The sequence below is a fragment of the Liolophura sinensis genome, chromosome 13, assembly GCF_032854445.1.
Source record: "Liolophura sinensis isolate JHLJ2023 chromosome 13, CUHK_Ljap_v2, whole genome shotgun sequence".
Classification (NCBI taxonomy): Eukaryota; Metazoa; Mollusca; class Polyplacophora; order Chitonida; family Chitonidae; genus Liolophura; species Liolophura sinensis.
In genome coordinates, this window is record NC_088307.1 from 24647971 (window position 1) to 24659753 (window position 11783).

At 41.3% G+C, this 11783-nt stretch overlaps 1 protein-coding gene across 1 annotated transcript in view; it reads right to left on the bottom strand.

Moving 5' to 3' along the window:
• Nucleotides 1-1457, bottom strand: part of LOC135480635 (breast cancer anti-estrogen resistance protein 3-like) — an 86835-nt gene extending 85378 nt beyond the window's left edge. The window contains exon 1 of the mRNA XM_064760523.1: nt 1380-1457. The gene's annotated coding sequence lies outside the window, so the exon portion shown is untranslated. The remainder of the gene's footprint in view (nt 1-1379) is intronic.
• Nucleotides 1458-11783: the final 10326 nt, after the last annotated feature.

Below are 11783 nucleotides of genomic sequence, written 5' to 3' on the forward strand. Positions count from 1 at the left end.
TCTTGTTCACGTTTATATCATGCTCAGAGGCCTTATGTTTTGATACGTGAAATTTCCTTTTACAATGAGAAATGTTAATTATTTACAGAAAATGATTTAAAATTTCACCACAAAGAGGGCAGTTTTAGAGGAAAGTAAATGTCATAAAATATTACTTTTAGTCCTGAAACTTCCATCTTTCCACCCAGATATTGTGCTACCTTTCATATAAACCATACACCACCTCTCTAACATGACTAGAATTCTTAGAATCAGACAACAGACCTTTGATAAAACTCAAATCAAAAGTGTAAAAGTACTTGGTGCCTGTTATATTTTATGATCCATGTTATTTACCAGTCTGTCCTCTCCGGTTATTTGTGGCGAGGTCTGGCATCTACCTGGAGATGGTCATGGTTCTGGCCAGTTTCGTAGCTCCCACCGTGATGCGAGCCGCCATCGTGTAAGTGAAATATTCTTGAGTATGGCGTAACAGATTTACCTTTTCTTTACTACATTAACTTCTGTTTTAAACCGTAAACAAACAAATTTATAAAATAAATATAAGCTGACCTACAATTTTAGAAACTTGAAACAGAATTTAACTACACTACGTAGGACATCAATATGCTAGACATCCTTGTGACAAAATTCTAAAATTGGGGAAGTATAAAAGAGTTAATGTGAAAGTAAGGCAAAGCATAGTGCCCCTTCACCCCCCCCCACCCCCACCCCCCCTTCAACCTCCATCACCCCCCCCCCCCCCCAAATACATATAACCTTATTGCTCAAACTTTTCACATATGCACATTGTAACTCTCAGTTTGTTTTTTGGGTTGGCCAATTTCAGGGCTTCAGAGAATTTATAGTTTTATCAGTCTGCACAGAATAATGCCCTTAGAACATGCTTGAATAAACACCTTGAAAACATGTGAAAATCACAAAAACACACACACACAAGCGCCCTTCATCGCTTATTGTCACCATGGCCCCACAAACAGTGAGAGTAGGGGAATGTACAAATATCCTGCCCCAGAATGGCACTGAACGGAATCTACTGATTTCAGAAATGATGATACTGCATTTTCTATTATGTCTAATATCAATACATTCGACACGGCCATACCTATCAAGAACAAATCAGTACAGAAGCATAAACAGACCAGTTTAATGCTGAAATTTTTCTGTATATGGGGAGAATTGCCAACAGTAACACATGCCGACATGACAACTCATGATACATGAATAAATGAATATACACTGAAACATGTAAAATCATATCTGTATGTACATGTAGGTATACACTAATACTGATATACATTACATGAACGCAACATAAAGGTTTTCCTCATAATGATCTGCTACCAATAATAAAGTATGTGAGGAAAGGTGAAACTTACGCTTCAGTGAACACACAGTACGGTCTATAAGCTTGATATGGTAACACAGCTTGTATTATGCTTACTACAAAACTCCTGTACCTCTAGATAGACCAGTACCTGTAAATTCTATATACGTAAATATATAGACGTAAGTACATACATACCCACATGATCTCACCGAATGAGGCCAAGCCTTTGTTTAGAGTCCGCTAACTTCTCTGCTGTGACATAATGCGTGTACACAGTACACTTAGGCAGACTTCACCCAGAGCATGCTAGACAGCACGTTTCGACAGGTGTCACAGCGCTTAACGACCACAATTCAGGTATGCTGTAAAAGGTAAAAATGACACAAATTCAAGGCATAAAGAATACCAGTTGCTGGGGTGAATCGTGGATTTCTCCCCACTGAGTATCTGGGTCAGGGAATGTAGCTGTATCATAGGTCAGATAATAAGACAAGATAGCAGCAGAAACATTAAGGTGGACTGTCTGTGGTGTTCCTCGGGCAAAATTCCACAGTCTATTGTCTTTATGATTGATAGGGACCATACATTAATGAGCGGGTAATCTTTAAAAAATACATGGGTCGTCAAGTGTGCAATATAGATGTACACGCGACACCAGGTTAATTTTGTGCTTGAAAGTGACAGATCCTTTAACAGAAACTGCATTTGAGCTAAACATTTTTTATTTTAATGAAATTTTTTTCTTTTTTTGAAATACTGTTACCTGTAAATTCTGTCCAACAGACATGTGTGAAAATGTTTTTTTTTCTCCCATTTTTTTTCTCTTCATTTATTGTTTTTGATTTATTACACATTATAATAAAAAGATTTTATAAATATTCCAAATACATTTACAGTTAGTGCACAAACGGAAGTAAATTACATACACAGACAAGTACATCGCATCTAATATATTTTTATGTTTGCAAAACTGCATGTCAAAATTATTTATTCCATGCACAACAGTCTACATTTCTCCTTGTCGCAGATTTGTCCCAAAATTAACATGCGTGAATTTACAAATTTATAGTGCTGTCTAACTGAAACTGAATTCAGTTGGCAGACAAGCCCCCTCCACACCCTTCCCTCCCTACCACCTGAGGCTGAGTGACAGTCAAACACAACTTCTGAACTCTAACCTCTCAACACTGCAGAAAGTCAGCCAGAATTGTCTCCCTTGTATCACGACTCAATGGAAGAGCTTTAAAGAAGAAGAAAATTTTAATATGAATCAAATACCATTGAAAAGAGGATGCATTTCCTCGCAGGTGCATGCCGTCAAAAAAAATTCTAATATGTACCTCAAGTTGATAAATAATAGATAAAGTCAGCGCTAAAATCTGCTGTGGGCGACTCCATTTGGCCTAAGAACTAGTCCTGAAGTCTTGTGTGTTAGGAGAATTGCAGTCGGAAACCGCCGAAGTGCAGTTCCTACATTCCTGGTAGAACTCTTCTTCCCAGAAGGTAGCAAACAGTATAGTTCGTTTTCCGATTGACGATCGGGAAACCGGAATGTTGGACATAGGTTCCAAGTTACACGAACAAGTCGGCAGTTTTAACAACTCTCATTGGCTCAGAGGCAAAAAATCCCCAGCATAAATTACAGGGGTGTTAAAGATGGAGGATGTGATGGACTCGGCGAATTATGCCCGCTTTGCCTTTTTAAGGCTTTACGTGTATGGCGAGGAAAAATTGCAAAATTATGCAAATGTGCTCTTTTCAGCCTATAGTGTCATTTTTTAAAGTTCTCTTCTGCTTTAAAGTACTTGACGTATATGCTAAAAGCATTATCCATGCTTCTATATACACTGCATATTACCCCAGTGCCATACTCTTGGTTGATGAGGGAAGGTCTTCCAGCAACCAGCGGATAGTCAAAGGTTCCTCTGGGTTCTGTCCGATTTCCTCCCGACAATGCTGGCTGTCGCCATATACCTACAGCATTTTTTTGTGTGGTGTTAAACTCCTATCAAATAAACAAATAAATAAATAAATATTGTCATGCTTTAAAGATGTCTTAGTTACTGGAGATGGTGATCAACTTTATTGGTGTAGAAAAACATACCTCACCCCTACTCCAACCCCACCCCCACGTCACCCCTCCTCCATCCCTCCCCCACCCTTTAAACTGACTGCCATAGTAAAAGTGAAACTCCTGATTACCATTATGACGTAAAGCAATAATCACATCATTAAAAATAAATTTCCTTTATCTCCTGTACCAAATGGTAATTAAGCGACAATACTAAAACAGATATATAACTCTTTTTTTTAACTGGTCAAGTTCAATAGGGTTTTCTTAACTTCTTCGTACATCAAATGTTTGACAGCCGATAGTGTTGTCCTTTCGGTTTATATATCGACTGTTTGATATCAGGAACAAAGCTAAAGCAAATAAGACATTTTAAAACCAGAGTGGAAACGCAGTATCCACCAACTGCAATTTGCCGACCAACCACGCATGGGAAAAAATTGTGGAACCAATACTAAAACTTGAAGATCATTTCCACCACTTGTATATATGTCAAAATAATACAAATTAATATACAGATTGGTGCTAAAACTGTACACGTTCAACATACTTATCCTGAGTAAGCATACATGCAGTTCATGTTTCATTTGTCACAAACACGTGTCCCGCTCTCTGTTATCACGATGGTATCACATTCGCCCCCTACCGGTAAATCATGGGAGATAACTAGTCTCCCTATGGAAGCCGGATGAGCAAATCGCTCCCAGCGCCCAGCGGGTCGCGACACGCGGCCAGATTTGCTCAGCCGAAATTGTTTCGAATCGAATCTTTAAAAAAGAAAAGGCAGCTGAAACTGAAGTAAGCATTTTCAGTGGCCAAATATAGGCATCGCAAAGTGATATCAAACGTAGAGCACATACATATTGGCCGCTGCAGACCACCGTCGGCCAGGGATAGCTTAAAGTGATAGCCAACATCACATCCATATACAGACCACTTGGCAGGGAGATCTTCAGTGTCCAAATATAGACAGCTTAAAGTGATATTCAATATCACATCCATATACAGACCCGTGGCTCAGTCGGTTAGCGCGCTAGCACAGCGTAATGACCCAGGAGCCTCTCACCAATGCGGTCGCTGTGAGTTCAAGTCCAGCTCATGCTGGCTTCCTCTCCGGCCGTAAGTGGGAAGGTCTGACAGCAACCTACGGATGGTCGTGGGTTTCCCCCGGGCTGTGCCCGGTTTCCACCCACCATAATGCTGGCCGCCGTCGTATAAGTGAAATATTCTTGAGTACGGCTTAAAACACCAATCCAAAAAAAAAAAAATCATATACAGACCACTTGGCAGGGAGATCTTCACTGTCCAAATATAGACAGCGTAAAGTGATAGCCAACATCACATCCATATACAGACCACTTGGCAGGGAGATCTTCAATGTCCAAATATAGACAGCTTAAAGTGATAGCCAACATCACATCCATATACAGACCACTTGGCAGGGAGATCTTCAGTGTCCAAATATAGACAGCTTAAAATGATATCCAACATCACATCCATATACAGACCACTTGGCAGGGAGATCTTCAGTGTCCAAATATAGACAGCGTAAAGTGATATCCAACATCACATCCATATACAGACCACTTGGCAGGGAGATCTTCAGTGTCCAAATATAGACAGCTTAAAATGATATCCAACATCACATCCATACACAGACCACTTGGCAGGGAGATCTTCAGTGTCCAAATATAGACAGCGTAAAGTGATATCCAACATCACATCCATATACAGACCACTTGGCAGGGAGATCTTCAGTGTCCAAATATAGACAGCTTAAAGTGATAGCCAACATCACATCCATATACAGACCACTTGGCAGGGAGATCTTCACTGTCCAAATATAGACAGCGTAAAGTGATAGACAACATCACATCCATATACAGACCACTTGGCAGGGAGATCTTCACTGTCCAAATATAGACAGCTTAAAGTGATATCCAACACAACTAAAACAGATACATAACACTTTTTTTTTGACTGGTCAAATCCAATAGGGTTTTCTTAACTTCTTCGTACATCAAATGTTTGACAGCTGCTAGAGTGATGTCCTTTCGGTTTATATACCGACTGTTTGATATCAGGAACAAAGCTAAAGCAAATAAGACATTTGCAAACCAGAGCGGAAATGCAGTATCCACCGCTGCAATTTGCCGACCAACGTCGCATGGGAAAAAATTGTCGAATCAACACTAAAACTTGAAGATCATTTTCACCACTTGCATATATGTCAAAATAATACAAATTAATAAACATATTGGCGCTTCTGTGTCTGAATATAGACAGCCTAAAGTGATATCGAACAGCGCACATCCATATGCAGACCACTTGGCCCGGGAGATGTTCAGTGGCCAAACATAGCAGCATTATGTGATATCCGACGTGATATTAAGTGACAGCACAGTCATACAGACAACTCGAGAATTAAGGCAGATGTTCTGCAGCCCAGTTGGATTGAGAGGTCTCTAACTTATACACGTACTATGATAGGATATCACGGCTTGCTGGGCTATAGATGCTCAGGGGAGATGTTCATAAAGGGATATCCAACAGAATATAATTAAAGGCGTACAGCATACTAGAGTAAAACCAGAGCAGCGACGACAATGTGATAGCTGGCAAATACCACACGTTACCGGTGAAATACGGCCTCTTGTCAATTTTCCTCAGTTAGGGTTTTATTTTAACTCTTCATGGAAATGCTTTAAAAATAGCAAATTGCACGCCCCTAGCGCCATGGCTTAAGCCGATTTAGGTTAAAAAAAAAGGTATGCAGAAATGTTAATTGTAATGTTTTAGCCGTCACTGCTCTAGAATTACTCAAAATGCTGTGCTGTCATCTCACATTTAACATTCAATAACTATGCAAGGGAACCAGAAACATCAATACAGAGACTACTCGAGTCCAGAACAGTGCGCAGGGGTCTTTGACTGCTGGATTTGAACACACGGACTCGTTGATCAAGAACCCTGCATATATATATCACATCCATATACAGACCACTTGGCAGGGAGATCTTCAGTGTCCAAATATAGACAGCTTAAAGTGATATCCAATATCACATCCATATACAGACCCGTGGCTCAGTCGGTTAGCGCGCTAGCACAGCGTAATGACCCAGGAGCCTCTCACCAATGCGGTCGCTGTGAGTTCAAGTCCAGCTCATGCTGGCTTCCTCTCCGGCCGTAAGTGGGAAGGTCTGACAGCAACCTGCGGATGGTCGTGGGTTTCCCCCGGGCTGTGCCCGGTTTCCACCCACCATAATGCTGGCCGCCGTCGTATAAGTGAAATATTCTTGAGTACGGCGTAAAACACCAATCAAAAAAAAAAAAAAAATCATATACAGACCACTTGGCAGGAAGATCTTCACTGTCCAAATATAGACAGCGTAAAGTGATAGCCAAATATATATATATATATATATAATCTGTCCAGATGTGAAAAATTCATTCAAAACATGAACTATATATACGAGGGTTTAGGCTATATAGCAGAATGACACTGTTTAATGTACACTGCAGAGATCACCAGCATCGGCATTGAAGATTAACATTTTCTATCGATCTCATCATATATTCAGTCCTGCGTAACAATAATTAAGGTCAGGCCTATAGGGATTAGTTCCGATATAGGCCTATATTATTGATTATTATGGTGATAATCAATTCTATACACGTCTTAGTGTTTATTTTAAGTGGACGATATTGTGCGAAATCACGTAATATATTTGCTGGCAAGGAATGTAAAACCAGTATCAGAGGATTCTCTTGGACTTGCAGCAAAATATACGGCGATGGGCATCTGAGCTGTGTGGCGAGCGTATTATAGTGCAGCCTAAAACCTTAGGGTTCCTACTGGCCTGGGTTATGTGTGACCATTTGCCAACGACCACGCTGTTGTCGCTGATTTGGTTTTCCTCTTTATATGACGTAGTCTTTTATTTTATTGCACACTAGTAGATGTTTCTAGTAGATAAAAAATGTACAAGGTTGATTAACAGATTCTTACATAACATCATATGCTCAAAAAATATTTAATTGCCCTTGTTGAACTACCGGCCTTCGACAAATTGCTTGCGAACTTTCCCACAGTGTGATGTACGTCACATTGATTGAAGGTGCATCGTCTTCAACCAACGTTAGACTGCGCTAAAGACATTTCGAGCCCTTCATATCGACCGCTTATTGTCATTAATGCTCTGATAAAATAGTGAATCCACAAATTCCCTGCACAATCCCGCACGGACTGTGGGATGTGTAAGATGAAGTATAGCGCCAGTCATAATATCCTGCCTAATCCTTCAATGCCATTACATCATTAAAATGTACACACTGAGAGAAAATTTGGGTCAACTGACTCAAAAGTCTCAGTTATACAACTGACCTAATTCAACAGAAAACTGAGTCATCTGACCAGATCAGCCGAGTCATGAAATTCATCTGGTTATATTGTTGACTCACTTAGTGAGTCGGAAACTCGCAGGAGTCTTTCTTCAGCGACGACATGCAGTGTGATAGACGTACAGCATAGAGAGCAAGACCAGAGCAGCCACGACAGTGTGACAGAGGTACACAATAGATAGTTAGACCAGAGCAGCGACGACAGTGTGATAGACGTACAGCATAGAGAGTAAGACCAGAGCAGCGAAACAGTGTGATAGAGGTACAGCATAGAGAGCAAGTCCAGAGCAGGGACGACAGTGTGATAGACGTACAGCATAGAGAGTAAGTCCAGAGCAGCGACGACAGTGTGATAGACGTAAAGTGTAGAGAGTAAGATCAGAGCAGCGACGACAGTGTGATAGACGTACAGCATAGAGAGTAAGACCAGAGCAGCGACGACCGTGTGATAGACGTACAACATAGAGAGTAAGACCAGAGCAGCGACGACAGTGTGATAGACGTACAACATAGAGAGTAAGACCAGAGCAGCGACGACAGTGTGATAGACGTACAATATGGAGACTAAGACCAGAGCAGCGACGACAGTGTGATAGACGTACAGCATAGAGAGTAAGACCAGAGCAGCGACGACAGTGTGATAGGCGTACAGCATAGGGACTAAGACCAGAGCAGCGACGACAGTGTGATAGACGTACAACATAGGGACTAAGACCAGAGCAGCGACAACAGTGTGATAGACGTACAGCATAGAGAGTAAGACTAGAGCAGCGAGGACAGTGTGATAGACGTACAGCATAGAGAGTAAGACCAGAGCAGCGACGACAGTGTGATAGACGTACAATATGGAGACTAAGACCAGAGCAGCGACGACAGTGTGATAGACGTACAGCATAGAGAGTAAGACCAGAGCAGCGACGACAGTGTGATAGGCGTACAGCATAGGGACTAAGACCAGAGCAGCGACGACAGTGTGATAGACGTACAACATGGGGACTAAGACCAGAGCAGCGACAACAGTGTGATAGACGTACAGCATACAGAGTAAGACTAGAGCAGCGAGGACAGTGTGATAGACGTACAGCATAGAGACTAAGACCAGAGCAGCGACGACAGTGTGATAGACGTACAGCATAGAGAGTAAGACCAGAGCAGCGACGACAGTGTGATAGACGTACAGCATAGAGAGTAAGACCAGAGCAGCGACGACAGTGTGATAGAGGTACAACATAGAGAGTAAGTCCAGAGCAGCGACGACAGTGTGATAGACATACAGCATAGAGAGTAAGACCAGACCAGCGACGACAGTGTGATAGACGTACAGCATAGAGAGTAAGACCAGAGCAGCGACGACAGTGTGATAGACGTACAGCATAGGGACTAAGACCAGAGCAGCGACGACAGTGTGATAGACGTACAACATAGAGAGTAAAACCAGAGCAGCGACGACAGTTACCCAGTGAAATATGGTCTCTAGTCAGGTTACCTCATTCAGGGTTTTATAACAACTGTTCATGTAAATGCATAAATTGTAGCAATTTACAAATTGTATATGAAGAAATATTATAAAGGTTTCCTGTAACGCCAACTTTACGGCAGGGATATTCAATTCTGACCTTGAATATCTCATCTTGTAGTAGAACGCGTAAAGGTCCTGTGTATTGTTACAAAAAGTAGCAAGTCGGAGATACTCCATCGATTGTCTTCACATCGTTTCTTATATTTTATATTAAGTTCAGTTCTCTGCTTTTGTAAGGAAATGCAAGGATATGCATGCACGGCGTTCTGAATCTCTGGCGTTCTGCTTCATAAAGGCGCCTTATTCCATTTTACTCGTGACTAGGTGACTGTTCAAGTATCGTGTTGAATAAATTCGCTAAGTTGGACATACGTACAGTTGCAACAAAACGCAGCTGAGGTACATAAAATTTATCTTCAGTCATACATGAAGATGTTCATGTAACCCAGCTATATACATATGGGTAGAGCTTTGGAGTTGTAGGCCTACACACCCCATCCCGCATCATTACCAACGTATATTAGCAACAGATAAGCAAAGACAACACAGTTAACCATGCATGACACAACTGAATTCATAAGTAAAGAAAAAAAAAGTAACATAGGGTTTACAAGGGGATTCCCCATCAGTCGCCTATGGAGATATGTTTTGCAAGAGTGAACAATGGCATGTGTTTTAGACATTCGCATGGAAGCATAGACCTAAAAACATCATCACGTATAAATGCCCATACAAGATATAAGGAGCCGTAGGCCTATTAATACTTGCAATTATTTGTCATTACATATTACAAAAGATTTGAAATGGTATTAATGGTCACTGCAGGGTAATAACTGACACAGTCAGAAAAAAAGGTTTTCTGCACGAATCTTAATTCAACGTACCTCATCTACACCCATGGAGGTAATTTATTTGTTTATCTATTCGATTTTTGCTACAGCTATACTCAAGAATTTTCACATACGACTGTGGTTAGTTTTATCGGTGGAGGAAACCGGCGTGCCCACCATGCTCCGTGTGAACCACCTACCTTTCACAACTTACTAGGAAACTCTCCCACATGTATGTGAATGACATGCGCCCCACATGCAGTGAAAGTGGTGGAATCTACAATTTCCCAGTCCAGTCGGGTTCGAACCCGCGCCCATATCGTTTGAAAGGCAAGCACCTATGACCACTATTTACAGACAATCTACAGTAACTATAATAAAACTGATTACATATATTAAAAATTCTCGACCTCTTCCATTCTTTAACGCCAGAGTTGCCTTTTTCTTACAGTTGTGCACATACCTTTACCATATACAGGGTGTCCCAGAAGTCGCACACCATCTAGAGCGGTGTGTTGACCCATCTCTTCCAAACATAAAAACCAATTCAACTCTTTCTTGCAATGTTAGTTTATTAGCCATAATTAACTCTGGAAGAGTTGGGGGGGGGGGGGGGAGTTAAAATCAGTATTAAATCTGAATCACAGATGGGACACCCTGTATGTTAACTGAGCCTTGTGTAGGGACCAATTTATTTATTTATTTGATTGGTGTTTTACGCCGTACTCAAGAATATTTCACTTATACGACGGCGGCCAGCATTATGGTGGGTGGAAACCGGGCACAGCCCGGGGGAAACCCACGACAATCCGCAGGTTGCTGGCAGACCTTCCCACTTACGGCCGGAGAGGAAGCCAGCATGAGCTGGACTTGAACTCACAGCGACCGCATTGGTGAGAGGCTTCTGGGTCATAACGCTGCGCTAGCGCGCTAACCGACTGAGCCACGGAGGCCCCGTAGGGACCAACCGGTAGATGTTTTCAATCTGCATTGCAGAGATGTGTATAGTCTGATCATATAAGCAAATTTAATTTAGCATGGAAGCATTACAGGTTGTATCTACATAGGACCAAGATTGTATACACATGTTTAATATGCCGTAAAAGCTACAATGTGCATGCACACTGCAGGTGTATGCATTTGTACATAATATAAATCTATGTTTGCCCAGGAGGGTCACCATGTTTTTTCTTTATATTTTTTTTTTTCATTTATCCATCTAATTAATATTAATATTTTGTTTTAACCTCTCCCCAGTCTCTAGGACTAAGTAAGATAAGCAAAACGGATATGTCCAAACATACTGACTACCGTATGTGGCTTGAAATCGTAAGCATGCATGTAACTAATTTTTCAACACAGATGCGGTATTTACATGAACGTTTGCAAGCTGTAAAGGATTTACAAGCTAATAGAGCCGTTGTAATTTTCCTAGGGGATATTTTGCAATACTGGTATGTCTTTTTTCTTATCGAGGAATTACGTATGTACATGTATGTGGATATTTCAAATATCCAGGCCTTTCGCAATAGGCATACTGTTGATACATTGGCGTGGCGTGGGTCATGACCTCTACAATTGCCCAGTTGCCAACCAATCAGAAAGCTGGGATGTCGCAAGTGCGGACTCAGA